The 22,309-nt window shown below is 44.2% G+C and overlaps 1 long non-coding RNA gene across 1 annotated transcript in view; it reads right to left on the reverse strand.

The window, feature by feature from the left end:
* Positions 1-2,175: 2,175 nt before the first annotated feature.
* The window catches only part of LOC310761345, a 29,982-nt gene continuing 9,848 nt past the window's right edge, over positions 2,176-22,309 (reverse strand). Inside the window, exons 2-3 of the long non-coding RNA XR_014547409.1 lie at positions 18,166-18,274; positions 2,176-2,548 (exon numbers count right to left, since the gene is read on the reverse strand). This is a non-coding gene — a long non-coding RNA (uncharacterized lncRNA). The remainder of the gene's footprint in view (positions 2,549-18,165; positions 18,275-22,309) is intronic.

The raw sequence follows: 22,309 nt of genomic DNA on the forward strand, positions 1-22,309 counted from the left end.
GGCTAACATTAGTAAAATTACAATAAAAACATAATGGGAGGGGGGGAACCAATTTAAAATACGGGTTAAAATACAATTTAAAATGCAGCCTCATTTTAATAGTAGCTCATAGATCAAAACCATAAGGGGAGGGAAATATAAGGGTCAGAATGAGTCCAAACCAAAGGCCAGGCAGAACAGCTCTGTCTTGCAGGCCCTGTGGAAAGATGTCAAGTCCCACAGGGCCCTAGTTTCTTGTGACAGAGCGTTCCACCAAGTCGGAGCCAGTACTGAAAAGGCCCTGGCCCTAGTTGAGACCAACCTAACCACCTTACGACTTGGGACCTCCAAAGTTTTGACATTTGTGGACCTTAAGGTCCTCCGCGGGGCATACCAGAAGAGGCGGTCCCATAGAGGCACTCTCTCAAATGCCATTAGACACCCACTGCCCTGTACCTTCAGCCCAAATATTACACCCTTTTCCTGCATCCCCGTGAATTGTAAACCATCATTGACCAACCATGTGGCACGCTTGGGGGGGAAAGTAGGAAACCTCACAGCAGACTGGCCAAGTATCTTACTTCACAGAGAACAGTTTTCTATTTGAAGCATCTTCTCTTAAAAAGCGCTGTTTTAAAGCTAAAGAAACCAGGGGACTTGAAACTGCCCAGCAGCGGTTAGCACCTGGCAGCAGAGTGAAGAGGAACACAGGACTCAGCTACACTCATTCAGTTATATTGTTATAAACTCCGTTGCACAGATGCAACATCAGATGGCACTGTAGAGTACTAAATTTGTCTACCCAATTTTACACAGGGTTTTTTTCTTTTGTTATAACAATCTAATTTAGGACTTATTTATAGTGGGTTTTCCCCCTGTGTGTAGATCCAGCCACAGTCACAGTCTTCCACAGTATGGTTAGTAGAGGAAACCTTGGCTGGATCTACATTGACCTGTTTAACGTTATTAGAACAATATTAGAGATATCATTCTAAAACGTAACAGGGCATACTTGTAAATAAAATCTTTTTTAAAAAAACCTTTGTTTCTTTTGTCATAACGCTGTTTCCCTACTGCCAGTTGCTGATTTCTCTGCCATGCCCTCTAGTGTCACATTTTAATAACACATTATGAACGTTAAAAGTAGTCATGTGTTCATATAGTTATCAAAACCATTCATTAACCCTTCCTTAACATTGAAAACCATGAGTGCAGATCTGCCCCTTTAAATTGAGGCATTGCGATTCAGCAAAAAGGAACATATCTGATGCAGATGTAGGCTTTGAATGGGTTCCTACTGACCTTCATGGATGTATTTCAGGAGAGTGAGTGTCTCTGTTACCTTTTTACAAGCCATGCTGGGTCATGGTTTGTAAAAAGGTGCCCCCAAAACGATGAATTAATCTGGGAGGCTTCTGGGGTTATGATGAACTAAATCATCACTATCCAGACTAATACCAGCAACATTAAAGAGCATGCCGTGAGAAGTTAGCTGAGATGATCATTAACTTCCAAGTTATTTTTACATTTCACTTCTTAAGACTATGGTGGTTTGAAAACAATTTGGATTAAAGGATTCTGCTCCAGGCCATTAGAAACTGACTCATTGCAGACAGATGCCCAATGGGACTTTGTGAATCTACCTTGGTAATATCTGCAGGAACAATTTCCAAGTACTGGCTAAAGTGCATTCCTGTGTATTTCCACTTAAACCATTTGCCAATCTTAATGCTTATTCCTGAGGGAGGAAACCTTCCAGAGCTGTTTTTCATTTAATTTACAAGGACATCCTGTTTAGGTACCTATCAAAAGAACAGAAGAAATGATGCCAAATACCACAGCCTCAAAAACTTAAAAAAAACACTTAATGGGTTAGGCTGAAGTAGTAACCTACATTTCAAGGGAGTTGCAACATCCCAGCTTTTTCCTCATTAAATCCAAAATACTTTTTTTTTACTTCACTTGGTAATAATTGTGCATTGTTGAGATAATTCTGTCACTAAGGAGTGTTTGTGTCTCTACAAACATGAGAATTAAACATTGTGAAGTATTTAAGTGAAGGCTCACGTAACACTCTCTGGTGCTAGATCTAAACCACATTGGTTGGGAAAAGACATCCTGTGGCTTTTAGGTCAAAATGGCATATAAGATCACTGCAGACAGACAGACAGACAGACGAACGGACAGACAGATAGATGAGGTGCAATGGAGCAGATTTTGAATATGGCCCAGGAAGATACTCATCCATGAAGCTCTTTGAGTGGCTTTGACCAAACTTTCCACCAATTTCTGTTTCTCTCTTTCATTTTTCAAATGCTAAATGAAGCCATTGGTTCAAGTCCTGCCCTCCAGAGCAGGAGAAAACAAGTTTGAGATATTTGAGGTTGGCTATTATATCTCCTCTCAGTCTCCTCTTTTCTAGGCTAAACATACCCAGCTCCTTCAACCATTCCTCATAAGGCTTGGTTTCCAGATCATCTTGATTGCCCTCCTCTGCACACGTTCCAGGTTGCCAGCATCCTTCTTTAATTGTGGTGCCAAGGATTGGACACTGTATTCCAGGTGTGGTCTGACCAAGGCAGAAGAGAATGGTACAGTGGTGCCTCGCAAGACGAAATTAATTCGTTCCGCAAGTTTTTTCTTCTTGCGAGTTTTTCGTCTTGCGAAGCACGGTTTCCCATAGGAATGCATTGAAAATCAATTAATGTGTTCCTATGGAGACCGCTTGCCAGGCTGGCGGTGCGGAGAAGGGCTTTTCTCCCCACCGCAAGCCTTCAGGACAGGTACGGGAATAGAGGGGAAGGCGCGCAGCGCTTCTCCTCTGTTCCCGGGGCTTGCGGTGGGAGGAGGGTTTTTCCTCCCCACCGCCAACATTCAGAACAGCATTCTGAATGTTGGCGGTGGGAAGGAAAACCCTCCTCCCACCGCAAGTCTTCAGGACAGCCATCCGAAGGCTGGCGCGGGGAGAAGGTCTCTCCGCCCCACCGCCAGCCTTCGGAGCAGCCTTCCAAAGGCTGGCGGCGGGGCAGAGAGACCTCCTCCCGCCGCCAGCCTTCGGAGCAGCCTTCCAAAGGCTGCCGGTGGGGCGGAGAGACCTCCTCCCGCCGCCAGCCTTCGGAGCAGCCTTCCAAAGGCTGGCGGCGGGAGGAGGTCTCTACGCCCCACCGCCAGCCTTCGGAGGAGGTCCGAGGACAGTGGGGAAGACGCGCTGCGCTTCCCCGCTGTGCTGGAGATTTCCCTATGGGCTTTCGTCTTGCGAAGGAAGCCCATAGGGAAATTCGTCTTGCGAAGCGCATCGAAAAACGGAAAACCCTTTCGTCTAGCGGGTTTTTCGTCTTGCGAGGCGTTCGTCTTGCGGGGCACCACTGTACTGTTACTTCCCTGGATCTGGACACTATACTTGTGTTGATGTAGCCTAGAATAGCATTTGTCGTTTATAAAGACGTTGAACAACAACGGGCCCAGGAGAGAACCCAGAAGCAGTTACTGTCTGTACGGAGCAACAGCAACTCTCCTAAATTTCAGGTCAAAGTCTCTCTCAGCCCTATGTGGAGTTGGCAGAGTTTTGCATGCAGAGTCTGTGCTCTTCCCCTGACCTACAGTCCCAACAGTCCTGTTCATATGGGTGGTCAACCTACCCCCTTTTTTCTGTTTCTGCTAGAACTATTATCCCCTTAAGAATGACACTGTAATTGTGGATGCATTCCTCTGCATTCTGAAGCTTGCGCCTGTCAATTGGCCCTTTATGGCACTCAGTAGAAGCCGGATGTTTGCTGTGGATGGCAGCTGTTGTTCAATATCCAGCAAACAGCTGATAGACTGGCCGTGTTACATGGTGGCAGGGGGGGAGTGCAAGTCAGAGCCTGGGAAAGGTCCTATTGCTGAATGCTCTTGACTCTGACTAGTAATTAGCTGACTACATGCAAGATTAGGAAAAAGACCAGAGCTGGAGAAACCGCTTTTCAGAAGTCATTCGGAATTAGAAACGGCCATTCCATCACACACACACACAAAACACTGCAAAAGAATTTATGAATGGCTTTCCTTTCCTAAAAGGGAGGGGATGGATCATGCCAGACAAAGTCTGAAAATGTCATAACTAACGGCGCTAATCATACTCTTTCAATTTCTGTGGAAGGGAATCGGAGAACTATACTATCAAGTACTTTTCCACGTTGTCCTGCTGAGATTCAGCCATTGCCAAGTCAAAACTTTGTTTTCTTGTGGCAGAGAATTAAGCTACAAGCTAAAACAAGATAATTTGATTGAAAGGGCTGCATATTTTCTGTTCCTATCCTCCCTTCTTCAGAACAGCACTCTTCATGTTCATGTTTACAGCAAAATCGACAAACTCCACACCTACTTCTCCCCCGCCCCCCACAAATAATGTATTTAATATTCTACTTATTACCCTTTCAGTGGTGAAAAAATACTTTGGGCTTGGCCAGTTTCAGTCTGGAAGTGTTGTAAACTGAGGCGTCTACTTCCTCAGCAAAATTAAAGGGAATGACCCGTGTCTCAACAGGAGGGGGAATGAAAACAACCAATAATGGTGACATTAGATGCTATGGCAAATGTTTGCCTACTGCAAGTATGTAGTTGTCTTCCCTAGAGCAGCTAGAAACCATGCATGCAGCATAACAGTATTGGGAATATTTTTCAGACAGAGGGCATTATTCATTTTTTTGGCAACTTTACGAGGGTCAGATGACAGAAGCAAAAGTGGATGAAGCAAGGAGCCCATAATTCACCTTTGTGCTCTCGCACATTCCTCTCTATCTTCCGTTCAGATGAGCCAGAAACATTATCAGAGGTCAAGAATACATTCCAGCCAGTCAAAATAAAATAAAATAAAATAAAACCTCAATGAAAGCATAAGGCAGGACTAGTGGGGGTGTGGCCTGAGGAGAGTGTCATGCGCCAGACAGAGAAGCCTGGAGGACAGCCAAGGAATTAGAGGAAGGCAAACCTCACAGTACAATGTCAGTTTGTGCTTTGAGTCCCCCTAGATGTTTGCAGGGGAAAGACGACAGCGATAGAAGGGGCAACAGATTTTCATCTGCCATAATATTTAGCTCTAGCTGTTGCGTGCTGAGGTCCCCCAAAACACCCCTACCCCAATAACTCACACATCACTCATAAATTTTTGTTTAAGGTTTTTGGCATAGTTTTGGCCACAACTTTATTAAACATACAAATTGTGAGTGGTTGCTTAGGCATTGGTTATGACTAGCTGTCCCCCCCGCCTTGGGGGACAGCACTGACTCCCGGATTCCAGCGAGAGCCAGTGTGGAGGAACAAGATCAGGGATAACTGGAGCTGCGACACAGACCCTCAGCTTCTCCCCGCATGCTCCCAGGAGCTTACGCGGCCCGCACCCGATTCCAGGGGTTTGGACGAGAGGATGGTAAGCCCCTGAATTCCTTTAACAGAATTCCCATGCAGCAGCAGCATTGGAGGGGCAGGCACAGCCAATCCATACCCCTCCACCAACCAATTTAAACCAATGCCTAACCGCCTTGCTTAGGCATTGGTTATGACTAGCTGTCCCCCCCCCCGCCTTGGGGGACAGCACTGACTCCCGGATTCCAGCGAGAGCCAGTGTGGAGGAACAAGATCAGGGATAACTGGAGCTGCGACACAGACCCTCAGCTTCTCCCCGCATGCTCCCAGGAGCTTACGCGGCCCGCACCCGATTCCAGGGGTTTGGACGAGAGGATGGTAAGCCCCTGAATTCCTTTAACAGAATTCCCATGCAGCAGCAGCATTGGAGGGGCAGGCACAGCCAATCCATACCCCTCCACCAACCAATTTAAACCAATGCCTAACCGCCAACCTTACAAGTTGTGACGATTTGCTACGCAGTAGGCAAAAACCAAATGGCACACACTAATCAGCCAAATGGAAAAATTCCTACCAGGCCCCCGCACCAAGGCGGACGACCCCATGATAGGCATAGCAAGGTCAAAGCACAAGCCCCAAAGGGAGGGCGGGCGGGTGATCCGGTTCCCACATTGAAAGAGAAAGCAGCTTGCTGTGAACCTTGTTTAAATAACCTGTTCCCACCCCCAAATTGGCAACATCCATTTTATCCCAGCAACTCAAACAGCCAATCCTTGCCAGGCCCCTCTATCTTATACTGCCTGGCAACTATGGGGTGTCTTGCTAGGCCCCATCCGCAACACGTGCTCTCCTTTAGTGAGAACACGCTTTTCCAGCACTTCGTAACCGGAGACAAAATAAAATGGCAAGTGATGCTCGGTTCTCTTCTGTTTTTCTATTTTGACTGAAGTGGCAATTTTTTTATTTTATTTTATCCTCATAACTTTTTTAACAAATGTTCTATTTCTTGCCTTGAGGATTATCTGGTGAAAAAGGTACAGGCTCGCATACGATAAATGAAGGAGTGTGTGTTCCCTTTTGTGCCTTTTCTTGTACTTTTATGTGCACTTAGTAGCTGCAGATTAAAATCTTACCTAACATCTGCATGGGGAAGATGGAAACGTGCCATTAAGTGACAGAGAAAAGGCAGAACTGCTGAACACCTACTTTTCCTCTATCTTCACCCAGAAGAAAAGCAGTGCCCAAACTCGTGATAACAGAGTAAAAGACAGAGGGGAAGCAATAGACCCCACCAAATGTCCCTATTTTCAAATCCTGGATATACAGGATTTCTGTATCTTGGTTTCTGATTTGATCCCAGAATGTCCCGCTTTTCGTTAGGACATTTCTATTTTCATCGGAGAAATGTTGGAGGGTATGGAGTTATGTGACTCCCAAGCCAAGGAGATGAGTAACTACAGTGGTACCTCAGGTTAAGTACTTAATTTGTTCCGGAGGTCCATTCTTAACCTGAAGCACCACTTTAGCTAATGGGGCCTCCTGCTGCCGCCGCGCTGCCGGTGCACGATTTCTGTTCTTATCCTGAAGCAAAGTTCTTAACCTGAAGCACTATTTCTGGGTTAGCAGAGTCTGTAACCTGCATTGTATGTAACCTGAAGCATATGTAACCCGAGGTACCACTGTATACAACTTTTAGAAGACATCTATACAGCCAGCCCTGTACAGGGGAGGTTTTTTTGTTTAAGTGTTTAATGTTTTACTATGCTTTTATATATGTTGGAAGCCACCCAGAGTGGCTGGGGCAACGCAGTCAGATGGGCAGGGCATAAATAATAAAATTATTGTTTTTCTTAGTCTTATAGAATAGGAACTCCCTATTTTCATTGGAGAAATGTTGGCAGTGGCGTAGCGTGGGGGGTGCAGGGGGGACCGGCCGCACCGGGCGCAACATCTGGGGGTTAGGGGGCGCAAATCCACGGGTTAGGGGGTGCAAATTACTTGCCTTGCCCTGGGTGGTGACAACCCACGCTACGCCACTGAATGTTGGAGGGTATGACAGAAGCCTTTAAAATCGTGTTCTGTGCCAGAGGAGGAATGGTGGAGACCACTTCCTTAGCCTGACACTTCCAGAGAAGAAGAGGACAGTTCAGAATTACAGCAGTGGTTTGTGGCAGGTCACAGCTCAGAGGAAGATGAGGGGGAAAGCTGGTAAATAATGGGAGAGGAGGAGGGGGAGGCTGGCTGACACATTATCACTAGAAAGCATTCCAGACCCACCATCTCCCAGAACCTGGCAAGCCTTAAAAGTAGGAGAGCTCGGGGACAGATGGCCCTAAGCAGCAAGCGTAGGGGTGGTGGTGCTGTTGATGAATGAAGCAGAGTGGGGTGGGGTAGAGATTTACTCAGGACACCATTATTCTAAGAGGCTGCATTTGCAAGCCTCTCTCTGTGAATATTGAATAAAAAGCAGATGGTAAGGACTTTTCCTTGTCTTATCCGTTCCTGGCAACCTGCCATGGGGGATGGTTCCTCTGCCACCTGACAGGTTGCCAGGTCATGTGACAAAGCTGAAAGGGCTTAGGATCGAGCCCAAGCCCCACCCCACCCTGGTCCTCATCCCACGATGCACATTTTTGAAGACTTACACTGGCCTTGGCTCAGCCAGCATCTATGTAGCAAGCTAAGCTGGCATATATGAGCTGAACAGGAGTTGGGGACCTAACACCTGCTAAACTGGGAATCAACCAACTGAGCCAGAAATCCTCTGCTTCCTAAACTGCTTATCCCAGCAGATCTTGCCGTCGGTTTGCCCCCTTATGGCGGAATTTATATTGCTGCATAGAGTGAATGTACTTCCTACCCATTCTTAACAACTGTACAATTATTTATATTGCTTTCTACTATCTACAGGAAATCGCCATCAGTTTTATTACAGTCAACAGACCAGAAATGCAACAGACAATAAAGCCAATCAGAGGCCATTTTGGTAATAGGTAATCTTCCTAAGACTAATATGGTTTGAAAAGAGCTCTTTAGAAGAAACAATGTTGATATATATTTTGTGTTCAAAAATATTATTGGTGTGAAAAGAGCAGCTCTCAACATTCTGCTGAGTAAAGGATAATGTAACAGTTGATAGTGATCTCTTTTTAAGCCAGAAAGATGATTTCAGATACGTCTTGAACTGGGGTTGCATTCTTAAGGACTGAAATATGCCTCTGCGTGGACCTGGGGAATTCTAATTTTTTTCAGTCAGCTATTTCTCTTGGATTCTTTGGAAACTGTTGGTGTACAATGCTTATGGGACGGTTATATAATGTGGACTGTTGAACTTGGTCATCCAATTATTTCAGAGTATTCACTCCATTAAAATTCAGTTTTGCTTACAAATAATGACAGTTGATAATGGAGTAAATTTGTTTCTGGAGCAGATGGCTTTTCAAACTAGTTGCAGACATCTTGTGACAGACTTTTGGGGGTGCGGGGAGCCTGACAGCATTTTTTGCAATAATGAACCTGATTCTTGCTTTCTCCACTATAGCTATTCATTTAGGATTCCAACTCAACAAATTATTTTTACTACAACAACTGTAAGACCACGTTCAGAGCATATATTCTAGGGTTGCCATTTTCCCCAAAGTGAAAATCTGGTTGCTGAGCTTTTGGGGTGAACATCTCCCCCCAAAAATTAAGTTTTGGGGCTTTGGGGGGAATTTTGAAGCCTTTTTTAATTATTTAATTGCCCTCCTTGCTATATGTCTGGGTTTTTCTGGACATTTTGCTGATTCAGCAAAAATCCGCCTGGACGCCAGTTTGCGGCCTGATTCCCAGAAGTGTCCACGAAAACCCAGACATGTGGCAGCCTTATTTAAACAGCAATGGCTTCCCCAAAAAATCTTGGTATCTGTAGTTTAAGGGTGCTAAGTGTTGCTAAAAGGTAAAGGATAAAGGGACCCCTGACCATTAGGTCCAGTCATGACTGACTCTGGGTTGCGGCGCTCATCTCGTTTTATTGGCCGAGGGAGCCGGCGTACAGCTTCCGGGTCATGTGGCCAGCATGACTAAGCGAACCAGAGCAGTGCACAGAAACGTCGTTTACCTTCCCGCCAGAGCGGTACCTATTTATCTACTTGCACTTTGACGTGCTTTTGAACTGCTAGGTTGGCAGGGGCAGGGACCGAGCAATAGGAGCTCACCCCGTCACCGGGATTTGAACCGCCAACCTTCTGATCGGCAAGTCCGAGGCTCTGTGATTTAACCCACAGCGCCATCCACATCCCTGCTAAGTGTTGCTAGTAGACCCCTATTGCTGTCCCAGAGCTGCAGTTCCCAGATTGGTTGAGCAGTTCATCCTTCTTTACAGGGAACTCTGGGAATGGTAGTTCTGTGACAACTAAGAAACCTACAGTGATACTAAATCATTATCAAAATGTCAATGATTCCATTATATAAATTGCCAGGTATTCTGCCATTTTGAGCAAGCCTCATCACTTGCCTATGCAGGTCACAGCCTGCCACCTGCTGGAACTGCCCAAGGTGGTTACATACCCCATATATTGGTCAACTGACATCCTGTGTGTGGGATACAGAGCATCTATTGCCAGCCTCAAAGCGTCTCTCATTACTACTCCCAAGGTCTTTATTAATACAAAGTTAAAGAGAGTGATATACATCATATGCACTATTTTGAAATGTGGCTTGAGTTAACTTCATTCTAGTCCCAAACACTGCAGATTATTTTTCTTTTAAAAGCTCTATTTGTAGGAAAGGCATTTTTTCAATAATCTCATATATCCATTTTAAATGTTTGCAGATTTCCTGTTTCCATTAATTCTTCCCAGAGGAAAGTGGGGGAGGGCGAGATAAATCTGGTCCAAGCGTTTGGAGAGAGCGCTTCGCATTGTGCGTGCAAACACACTTTCAGGTTATCTCGACCCCTCGATCAATACAGAATGACCCAACACTGACAAATGGGACAGGAAGAATATAAACATTATCTTGATGAATGGGAGAACTTGGCTCTTGTGTAAAAGCGAAACTGAATAATGCCACGTGAAGTATTATAAGAAGGAAGGGTAAGAAACAAACAGTTGTGTGTAAGGTATGGAGGCAGCCTCAGTTCTTTTTAGATTTTCTTAGTTGTTACCTTTTAAAAAGTTTTACATTTCAAAAACTGTGTTAAATCATATCTAGGGCAACAAACAAATAAGATCTAATCATTATTAGTAACAGATTAGAAATATCAAGATCCAAGAAATATACGAAGAGTTACAAAGTAGAAAAAGATAGAGATATTGGTTATGAGTTTGAAATGTAATAGGGAAGATAAGAAATGCATACTGAGAGATTAGACTGGAAAATTTTCAGACAGGATTGATGGAAATCAAAAATTTGAATAAGATGTAAAAGTATGTTTAATTATTGTTGGAAATGATATGTTAAAAATCTAATAAAAATTATATATATATATATATATATATATATATATATATATATATATATATATAAATATCAAGATCCAAGGTTTTCAATGATTTCAACAATGATACCCTCCACAAACATAGTAAGCCTTTCTCATTTATCGACTTTTGGCTTGGAATTCTATGTCTCAGAATACAAATTCAACAGAAAATCAATGGATGGATCTTTTCTTTCATCCATACGTTCGGCCACCCACTTGTCTGGATCAATATATTCAGCTCATTATCATAATACTGGATGAGAATATTGTAAGAACCTTATTGGACCCATGATATTAAGACAACAATTTCTATTGCCTAAAACTACAGTGGTACCTTGGTTCTCAAAATTAATCCATTCTGGAAGGCCGTTCCAAAACCAAAGCGTTCCAAAACCAAGGCATGCTTTCCCATAGAAAGTAATGCAAAATGAATTAATCCATTCCAGACTTTAAAAAACAACCCCTAAAACAGCAATTTAACATGAATTTTACTCTCTAACGAGGCCATTGAAGATGATCTCAGGGTCTGGGTAGGTCCATATGGGAAGAGGTGGTCCTGAGCAATAATGTTTCAAGTTAATCAAGCACTAGCTAATATGTTAAGGTGGTGAGCAAACACAGTGATGCAGCAAGAAGGGACCTCAAATACCTGCTCCCATATCAATCTTAGGGTTAGTGTCAATCTTTAGACTGGAAGCCAGTTTGGTAGAAGAAGAGGTCTACTTTTTCAATGGAGATGGTGCCAACATCAAAATACAGTGTGTGAGAAAGAGAAAGAGAGAAAGAGAGAGAGAGAGAGAGAGAGAGAGAGAGAGAGAGAGAGAGAGAGAGAGAGACACTACGCTGGTGATTTGAAAGGCAAAACAGCAATATTCTTTCTATTGGAGCCATGCAGGGTGAGTTGTATTTACACAGCCTCTGTTAGTTTCCTTTTACCACGAACAAGGCGAAAGTCCAAATGTTCCAGCCTCCCGGCTCTTATTGTACATCTGCTGCCGTATTATTCTTTAGCACACTAAGAACTCATTGACCAGAGGGCAAGTTAACATATTGGTTCCCCCGCAAGACATCAGCTGCAGCAGATGTTTTAAAAAATGCATATTATGTTATTTTGAGATTTCTCCCCCCCAAAATAACTTAGAAGCCATCAAGTGCAGAGTCTACATATGTAGCCGTAAGGTAAACGCTTTTGAAGAAAGGGAAATGGCACCAAATAAGGAACAGGCTTTCCTGTTTTGATATAATATTTACGATATTTGAGGAAGTATTTTCCAAATGGCAAACTGCCACAGAATAAAGGACTGGCTTAAAGTGTATAGGGTAGGAGTTAGTCAAAATAAAGCATGTTTGAGTCCCACAGATTTCAGTAGCATGGAATGAAGCCTGGGCTTTAGTCTACCATGGAAGTGAATGGAAGTTAACACGGTTCTACTTTGGCTGAATTTCTGAGAGAAAGAGAAGATATACAAGGGAATCCTACAGAAATTTAAAGTGGACCAATTTGGCAAGCATACACCAGTCTCTTTTTCTTGAACCTTAAGAAACAGTGAGTAACCAAATGGCAGATTTACTCTTTAGTCCCACTCTCTCACATTTTATTAAATACAGGACAGTCTTCAAGAAGGGAAAGTGTTTGCCCTGACAGGAGCAATAGGTGACCCAGAAGAACAGCAAACGAACAGACAGAACACCAGGTGTTGGAATGAAATCTTTATTGACCGCAGCAGGTAGGGTAGGAGTTGGCATGGCAGCAGGTCTCCAGCTTCAGTACATCATTCCATTCACCTGGTGCTGGTGGAATGGAATCCACTGGGCTGGACAGAGGCAAAAAAGCAGTCCCACGAGCCCTTGCAAAGGGATGGGGAAAGCCTACATAAGGCTGATTCAGCCTTGAGGTCAAGGCCATTTTGCCTTGAGAGATTCCTGCCCACCCACTCTCGGGTTAGAGCCTTTACTGAGAAATTATGGGGCGCTGGTCCATAGGGCCAGAAATAATTTTTTCCTCTCTCAACCTGATTGGCTCTTTTCCCACCTTTCCCTCAGTGACATTATGGCCTTACTTTGTTAGGCAGAAGAATGTTGTTTGTATGAGGGCAGAAATGGCATTGGGCAGATCAACATAGTATAGGGCAGTCCAACTAGTCGACCGCAATTGACAGGTCAATCCCCGGGTGATAGCGGTTGATGATGGTTGATTGCGTGCTGACTTTCCTCCGCAGGGGGGAAAGAGTATCTGGCCCGGCCCCCTCGCTCTGTCCGTCACTCACGCACAATTGCTGATTCGGAAGACGGAGTTATCGCTGCTGGGTTTACTACCTGGTAAGTGATTTATGGCACATCCCCCCCCAAAAGCATCAGAAGTATGTCCTCCCCCCCCCAAAAAAAAGGTCAAGAAGTTTGGCTTGCCCCCCTAAAAAAAGCTCAAGAAGTTTGGCTTTGCCCCCCCCCCGGTATATCACTGCTAGTTTTTTTAGGGTTTTTTCCCCCGGGAGTAGATCGCAGTCTCTTGGGAATTGAATGTCCCTGGTATAGAGGAGCCCCCGTAAGGTGCCTGAAGGGAGGATTGACTGAAGCTCAGTGCTGGGATATCTGCCTGGTAGGAATCTGCACCCTGGTCACGCAGTGAGACTTTGCTTGCTCAGTTTGCACCACAGCAAGGTTCAACACTGGCCAACTCCCATGGAACAGGTTTGGGACAGATCCATTCCATCAACGTGGGGCTTGTGGAATGATGAACTGATCCTGGGACCTCATGCCATGCCAACCCTTGCCCTGCCTGCTGCTGTCAATAAAGATTTGGCCTGGATTTTATCCCATCAGCATTGTACAGTCTGGTTCTTTTGATGTTCTCATGGGTCACATAATGTGCCTCCCTGGGCAATACATGCATCAGAAAACTGGTTGGACAAACATGCTCATTCTGAGTATAAATTGAGAGATCATGTTACATGGGGCTATAGCTAATAAAGAGGCACTAGTGCAGAATTTTTGGTTTGAGAATCTATTTGGAGGAGGGCGGGGATGTTGCAAGAACAAAGCTTGAAGGCCAAGAAAACAATATAGCCAGAAACCCAAGCATTCTTGGCCAAAGCAAGTGGCCTTTGGCCGTCTTTGTTTATAGCTCATTCTTCATAGACTAAACTCTGGTAAATTGCAAACTTGTAGATGGCCTCTTCCTCTCTCCATATACACAAACTACACGCATACACAGTTTACACTGCATTCTCTGTAAACACAATGAGGGAGGTAAGGAAATGGAAGCCTGTGTTCGCATGTTAGTGGAACTGACCCACAGATATTTAAAAGTATTTTGATAAGTTAAGAGCAAGGTTTTTAAAGACTTCATGAATTAGAACAAAAAATTTCAGTTCACTCCAGTAGATCTGAAAACCTACAAAGATTTCATTTTCAGCTTGACACAGAAGCTCATTTAGAAGCCTGTTTCAGTGGAAAACATTTTCTGTTTGCATATGTAATTGATAAGTGCCCCTCCAGTACGAAGCGGAGCGGTTTGAGTTTTAGCTTAGTTTTCAATGTTTACAAGGCATTGACAGCATTTCCGTTGAACTGAAAATCCTTTAAAAAGCCTATTTTCCAGGGTTTTTGACTGCACACTCTTTGCATCCTGGCATAAGCGTAGTACACGTGTCGAATCCCTCCCATTTCCCTGATCCAGTTATGTCCATATGTGCTCAGATCCCTAGCTGCACCAGGAACTGCAGACTCAAATGGATACCATGTGTGCATTTGGCAAGGCCCCAAAGAGGAAATCCCCATGGAGGGATTGGTCTGTATAACACATGCTCAGTCTGGTGGCCTATCACGCATATAGGGGAGTTGGGACTGAGCCCTTCACTCCATCCTATTCCTGAACGGATCATCTCTCTTTGGTGGCTGCTGACTTGTTTTACACACACACACACACACACACACACCAATGACAGATTTTGGGGTCTCACATTTAACCAGCGCCCTGCACAACCTAAGGTTGCCATACCTTTAAGAGCAAAAAAGAGGACAGCCCTAGCCACTGCCAGCCTGAGCTGGGGAATGAGGTGTGTGGGTAAAGGCATGCAGGGCTGCTGATGTCATGCCCATACACCTCTTTCCCTGGCTTGGGCTGGCAGAGGCCATGGCATGAACAGCAGCCCGTGCCCACACCCGAGCTGCTTGCATCTCAGCCCAAGTTCAAGCCACTGTCAGGCTTCGGAGAAATTCTGTCCCTCCCCCGGTAGCAGCAAGAAGCAGAGAAAAACAAAGAAGAGTTCTTAATAAGTTTATTCAATCGTCACCATGAGAGACAAAGGAATGGAGTTTATCTGCCGTTAATGGCGTTGCTCCAACTGAGCTCCTCCTGCCTCTCTTCCTAGCTACAGCACTTCTCCTTATGGTGGCCACCAGAGGCTAATTGTCTCTGAGTCCTTTGCTCTTACACTCTTGATGAACGCCGGGTTCTGGGAGAAGGGGGGTCAGAAATACTCTCCAGAGATAACGTGTCAGCTGGCTGCTCTGCCTCTGTCTCTCCCTTCTCTTCTCCCAACACCTCCCAACTCTTCTGTTCAGCTGTCTCTGAGCTGTGACCTCCCTCAAACCATTCAGGCTTCCTCAACCTCGGCCCTCCAGATGTTTTTGGCCTACAACTCCCATGATCCCTAGCTAGCAGGACCAGTGGTCAGGGATGATGGGAACTGAAGTCTCAAAACATCTGGAGGGCTGAAGTTGAGGAAGCCTGCTGTAATTCAATACTGCCTTACTATTCTATGGAAGCTTCAGGAGAAAGGGGGATGATCTCCACCATTCCTCCTTCAGTCCAGTCCCTGACAGCCACCCAAGCCATACGCCCCAAACCCCAAACATTTCCCTTAAAATGTAAAAATCCACTCAAATGCGCATGTTGGCCCCCCAAAAGAGGGCATTTCTGGGTTTTCCTGGACGTATGTTGACCCTATGCAACACCAAAATTTGGCACCCCTTTGCTACTCCATTCTAAATCATAGTTGTGGCCTTCCCGGTAGCACCCCAGAGACTCAACACCGAGTGCAACTGAACCAGTCCCAATCTGCACAATTCGCCTCTGCACAAACACACCACCCAAATGTAGGCTTACCCTGAGAAGGACATGTGAGAAGAAGGTGAATTGCCAGGAGGGGCGTCATGCAGGGAGGCTGGCATAATGAAAATGCACTGGCAGAGTCATTCTTGTTGGTGCAACAGCACTATAATGACCTTCCCACCATCTTACCACTGTCTCCCAGTGAACAACAGCTACCCACCTACCTGGAAGCTAGCATAGCGGTAAGGGCAATCTGGCAAGCTACTTTTGACCTGATCCTCAAGCAGCAGTGTAACCTTGTCCAGAACAGGTCAAATACCACTTCCAAGCAATTCACCAACAGTACCTGTCTTCATCTCGATTATTTTGTTAGCCTCAATCCCACCCAAGTTAGCTGAATCCAGGTGCCCATTTTGGGCTCCACCACTATTCATGGTTCAGGTGAAAAAGAGAGAGAGAGAGCTGGGTGTTCTCTGCATATCAGTGTCACCCAACTCCAAACCACAAGTTAAGCCAGTATTAATACATTAACAGTCAATGGAAGGAGATGCTAGACTTTCCCATCTTCGTCGTTGGCTGTTGCTAGTCCAACAGTTACAGTGATCTCTGCAGGCCTATACAGCCTTGTTTTTAAACAGCTGAAACCCCACTGATTTGCACGTTGGATGGAATAGGAGATGTAGGCGATTCTCACTCCAGTTCCCACACTCTCCCATAACCAGCTGACCTGTGGAATTTCAAGTATGTTGATTGTTGCATTGCAAAGGAGAAACATGTGTGGACATGTGCGTTATTCCAGCTAGGAATACGTGCGCCAATTCCTGCATTTGCATCCCGGTGGTTTTGGGGTGTTGCCTTATGTTTAAAGATGGGAACAGAGGGCGTTTCTTTGGCACCAGAAATGCGAATGTGACCTGAGACGGTTTTCTTGACACCCGTCCTGATTTATTTCATCCCTGCTTGCAAGATAGATTCGTAATTGACAGAGACAAGCATTTCAGTTGAAGTCAGGACTCAAAAGCATCCGTCTATGGGCTTGGCAGGCTAGTCTCTGATGAACAAATACGACATAATTTATTGATGGACAACATGATAGCATCAGATCTTTCTATGGGTAGAACTGTGCTCAGATTACTCACTGTTTTGCACAAATGTTTGATTGTATCAAAAACTACCTGGAGTAAATCCATTGGGAGAAAGTTGGAGGACTATGCAGTTCTTCATCTTTCTTTCCATGTGTTTGCAATTGACACTGATATATATATATATATATATATATATATATATAGTCAAGCACCTGGTCAAAGATGAAATGCAGAGCCCTCAGCAAAACAATAGAAGGTATTGTTGGTGCACTGTACAGAAATTGCACACAACAGTTGAAGCCAAATTTGCATACCTTGTAAACTGGCCATAAAGCTGAGCCTGTCACATAGGCAATCTCTTATTTATTCCTATTTTCTTCCAACTGGAAACATGGAGGCAGGACTCTATTGATAGCCACTGGGTTCCAAGTTGTGTAGACTCAGTCTAAATTGATTCTGAAATTCCTCTACTGAGGCGAATTGGTAGATTTCTATTAACGGAGTTTTACAAGTAAATCAAACTTTAATTTCATACCCTCCAACATTTCTCCACTGAAAATATGGACGTCCCATTCCATAATGGTAATTTACTTTTTATACCCCACACACCTTACTGGGTTGCCCCAGACACTCTGAGTGGCTTCCAACATATATAAAGATGTAAGAAAGCATTAAAAAGAAACCTTCCCTATACAGGATTGCTTTCAGATGGCTCGGGAGTCAGATAACTCCATACCCTCCAACAGTTCTCCAATGAAAATAGCCACATCCTAAGGAAAAGTGGGACATTCTGGGATCAAATCTGAAACTGGGATGGGTTCTCTAAATCAAGGACATTCCTGGAAAATAGGGACACTTGGAGGATATGTAATTTTTTTGTGGGCATAATTATGATTACCAATGGAAGTGTGTTTTCCATGTTAATTTTGTCTCAAGTTAATGTGAGGCCTCTTCTAATACATGGCAAGTTACCTGTTCTGGGTGGGGTTGAATTCCCTCTAAAGGAGCAAGTTTGGGGTTACATCTCTTTCACTGGAAGCCCAAGTGTCTCATTATCCAAATATATAATAAACAGACTAGTTTTCCACACTTGCATTTAAGGACGGAAGCAGCATATTCAGAGCTATGCAATTTCAAAGTGTTTGTGAATTTTGACTTTGACATATGCCCTTTGGATATACGCAGCCAACCACTTTACCAGATGAATGGCAGCACGATGTTGAATTGCTTTGGAGGTGACCTACCTTTTCTTCACATATTTACCACAAATTCATCCAGCTATAGACGTTCTCTGATGGCTTTAGCATGAGGGTTGGCTTGGAGTTCAAGGCAGAAGTTGTGGTTGACCACATCCTAGCAGACAAAATATAATTGCTATATTAGGATCTTATACATATTTCAGTAGATTCCCTATAAATAATCCCCAAAGCTCAACTCCTTTACATGAAATATATTCAGATTTTGCCCTTGGAAAAAAAGAGAGAAAGATGGGGCTGGAATCCCTGATTCAGCATTTACTGACCACATTGCCATATTGTAACTTTTATTTGACTCTAGCACATCCAGTGATCAAACAAAACACTTTGAGGCTTAAGCAGGGATTGTTATGCAATACCTTGAGGATTTACTATTTATTTATTTTAAAAATATCCATGTCACCCTTCCGTAAGATCTGGAGCAAAATATAACCAACCAGCACACTCTATATTTCAACCTCTCTCTGCCCTGATTTTCCATCTCCCCACCCCACAGTCCAGTTCTCAGCCAGCATCTTGTAGAACAACTCAGAATGTTCAGTCCTTATTGGGCTGTTTGGGTGTCCCCCTTCCCATGTTAAGGGTTCTCTTTGTCTCTTTTGGTAATTAAGCTTTGGGTTCACTCAGCCCTACAGATGCAGATGGTGGCACTGATCCACACTCAGGGAATCAGCACTAGGGAATTAACATTTACCAGCCTTCCCCAACCTTTTGCTCAGTGGCATAGCATGGGTTACCAGTGCCCAGGGCTGCACAGCGGTGTGGGAGGGAAGGAATGCATGGTTAATGGTCAAGGATGATAGGAACTGTACTCTAAAAGCATCCGACAGCACAAGGTTTGGGAAGGCTAGCGTACATAGGCTATACTGAGCAGATGCTACTTCATATGTCCTTAATTAGTGTAAAATTTACTTTTTAAAAAACATCCCAAACCCAACAGGGAATTTGTGGCGCATCTGGGCAGCAGCAGGAAATCCTGTAGCCATAGAGTCAATTCTGCAGGGATCCCTTGCCTCAGCGGAACAGGCCAAATGACAGATTTTATTTGCTTTATCATGCACTAGAAAGACATTTGCTTCTGTTTTGAACATTATTTGTGGGTGGTGGTGGGGAACCATGACCATCACTGTTTCTGGAGTACAGTGTTCTTGATATGGCATGCACATTTTAAAATGCAAGTTTGCTGGCTGACCTTTGAAAGCTAACATCTTGGAGTAAACCCCTGAATCACAGATGATCGGGCAAGCTACATAACAACATACAGACATTCAGATCTATTAAAGGGCATGAACATTTTCTATGGATAAGATAGCTCAGTCCATGAGGTCTATACAGACTAGCTAAGAGTCATATTTGGTAACAACACTGATATTTAAGCATCTTGACCATTTGGGAAGACCCTTCTAGGGTTGAAACATCTTTGGTCTATAGCAATATTGTTGGTCACATTTTGCTGGCCATATAAGATGATGTTCTGATGTAATTTTATATTGCCATGATTATAACACTGAGATTTTAGATTGTATTTGATATATATCTTCTAAATTTGTGTGTGCGCGTGTTAAATGTGGATTTAAACTTCTTTGTTTTTTATACATTGGAAAAGTAATTTGCAGGTTTAGACACTCAGGCCCAATTTTGTACTTTTGATCCCTTGCAAATGGCAACCATGAATATGACAGTCGCATTTGTGAAAACATGTGTAACAGACAAGTACACTCACTCAGGTGCCTGTTCAGTTACTGTTCCCTGATGGGAATAAACTCGGTGTGGCAACTTGAACTGTCTACCATGTAATTTGTGAAACAGCCCTGAGCAAAGTAGAATGCATTTTCTTCCTAGTGCATAAGCTTAGGATCACAGCCTTAGTGATCTGAGCAACTTAAGATTATGACACACTGCCTACCTTGTGGGGCATAAAGAATCACAGGAGAAATTTCTCCTTAACGATCTACTGATAAGGTGATGAAAGTATGAATATCCCTGCTGGAAAACAAGCATGCAATGACATTCCGAGATTGCATAAACTGTGTTTCAAAAGCGAGGTATTGGCATTTTTACAAAACCATATGTACTCTGAAAGAAGGGTTAGCTCAAACAATGCCAAATATGTACCACAGTAGAAAACAAATATTTGCCTAAGGTGCTGAGCAAGCAGCAATAAGCAAGCTCAGGTAAGATCCATTCATAGGCATTTTTCTCTCTCTCTTGTAAAGAGCTTTCCCTGAGCTGCAGCATTAACACTGGAGTTCAGTGTCATGGCTATGCTTTTTCTTTTTTAACTAGCAAGATGTCATTGTCGGTACGTGTGTTTTGAGAAAAGCCTTCAATTCATAAAGAGCCCTGAGGGTGCAGTGCATTCTGCGCAGAGACAAATTTACACACACATACACACACCATGCCCTCAACAGGACAGTATCCCCAAGGACATCACTTTACCTATTTCAGATATGAAAGAATGGGAACCATTTATTTATATGGGAAAAACACCATTTTGTTTATGGCAAGCAAGATCTGCTTCTGGCTTCCTGCAGTGAGCTCAGTCACCAGCAAGAATGAACAAACTTCTCTCTGTCTCTCAAAAGAAAATACGAGAGTTTCTGTTGTATGTGTTCATTCTAGAAGGGAACCCGAAATGTTCAATACATTTTTATTTATTTATTTTTTTGCTCTGACCTTATTCTTTATGGTTAGCTCCAGCAAATCTTGCAAGGTTGAGCAGCTTGTGTACAGCTCTGGGGAAACAGATTTGCATAAATATTTTCAAACCAGATCAGGAATATAGCCTCACCATTTTCCCCGTGGGAACTGACTTGTAATCATTGCAATGCCATGAGCGCAGGAATGCTGCACACCCAAAGCTAAAGGATAGGGGAAAGAACCGAAATCATTCTAATGAGGGCTGGGTATACTCAGTCGTGACCGAATACTGACTGTTTATAGAAACAAAACCTAGAAATGAGGGAATGGAATGGAGTATCCTGGAATGGAACGGCTGGCTGACTGGCACTCTGAACAGCCATCCACACATTTTGTTGCGTGTCGAGGTCCCCAAGCCACCCCAAATAAAATACAATTCACACAGAATTTTTGTTTAAGGTTTTTGGCATAATTTTGGCCACAACTTTATTAAAATACAAAAAAATTGAGTGGTTGCTGAGGCATTGGTTGCGACTATCTGACCCCACACGGGGACAGACTGACATTTGCATGCCCGCGAAAGTCAGAAAGGGAAAACATTTTGGGGAGAAAGATGGAGCTGGGTACCATGCCCTCACCTCTCCCCAAATGCTCCCAGGGGCTCTTGCGTGGCCCTAGCCCCTTGACAGGTTTTGGACAAAAGCATGGCAAGCCCCTGGATTCCTTTAATGGAATACTCTTGCAGCAGCAGTATTGGAGGGGCAGGCACAGCCAATCCATGCCCCTCCACCAACCAATTCATAAAACCAATGCCTAACCGCAACCTTACAAGTTGTGACGATTTGCTACACGGTAGGCAAAAACCAAATGGCACCAGCCAATCAGCCAAATGGCCAAATTCCTACCAGGCCCCTGCCCCAAAAGCAGACGACCCCATGACAGGCATAGCAAGGTCAAGCGAACAACCCTAAATATAGGGAGGGTGGGTGGGTGATCCGATGCGCACAGCGAAAAGAGGAAGCTCAATGCTGCGTGCAGGGAATATAAAGCTTATGGCTGTCAAGCACAAAATGGCAACATCAAATTCTCCCCAATGACAAGATGAGCCCAATCGCAATGGTGGCCAACTTATCTTTCCCGCCAGCAACAGTGGGGTGTCTTGTAAGACCCCACCACAACACGTGCTCTCCATGAAGGAGAACACGCTTTGTAGTTCTCACTTCTTTGCTTACATGTGAGAAAGCAAAAGAGTACTCAGCTGAGGAGTGGGATAAACCTGTTACCTGCCTCCAGTGACCCCATCCAAATAAGAACCAAGCTTGAAGAAGGAGAGGCAGGCTGACAAATCTAAAAAGAGAAAACGCAGAAGGGGAGGGGAATGGAAGGGGGGGAAGGAGAACAGTTTGACAGTGCCAGAAACAAAGTGGTGAACTAAAAACAGGGATTTATATACAGTTTGGGACCAGGCTGATCTTCCAGCCCTGGTGGTCTT

This window comes from Podarcis filfolensis (assembly GCF_964270895.1).
Source record: "Podarcis filfolensis genome assembly, chromosome: 4".
In the NCBI taxonomy this organism is placed as follows: Eukaryota; Metazoa; Chordata; class Lepidosauria; order Squamata; family Lacertidae; genus Podarcis; species Podarcis filfolensis.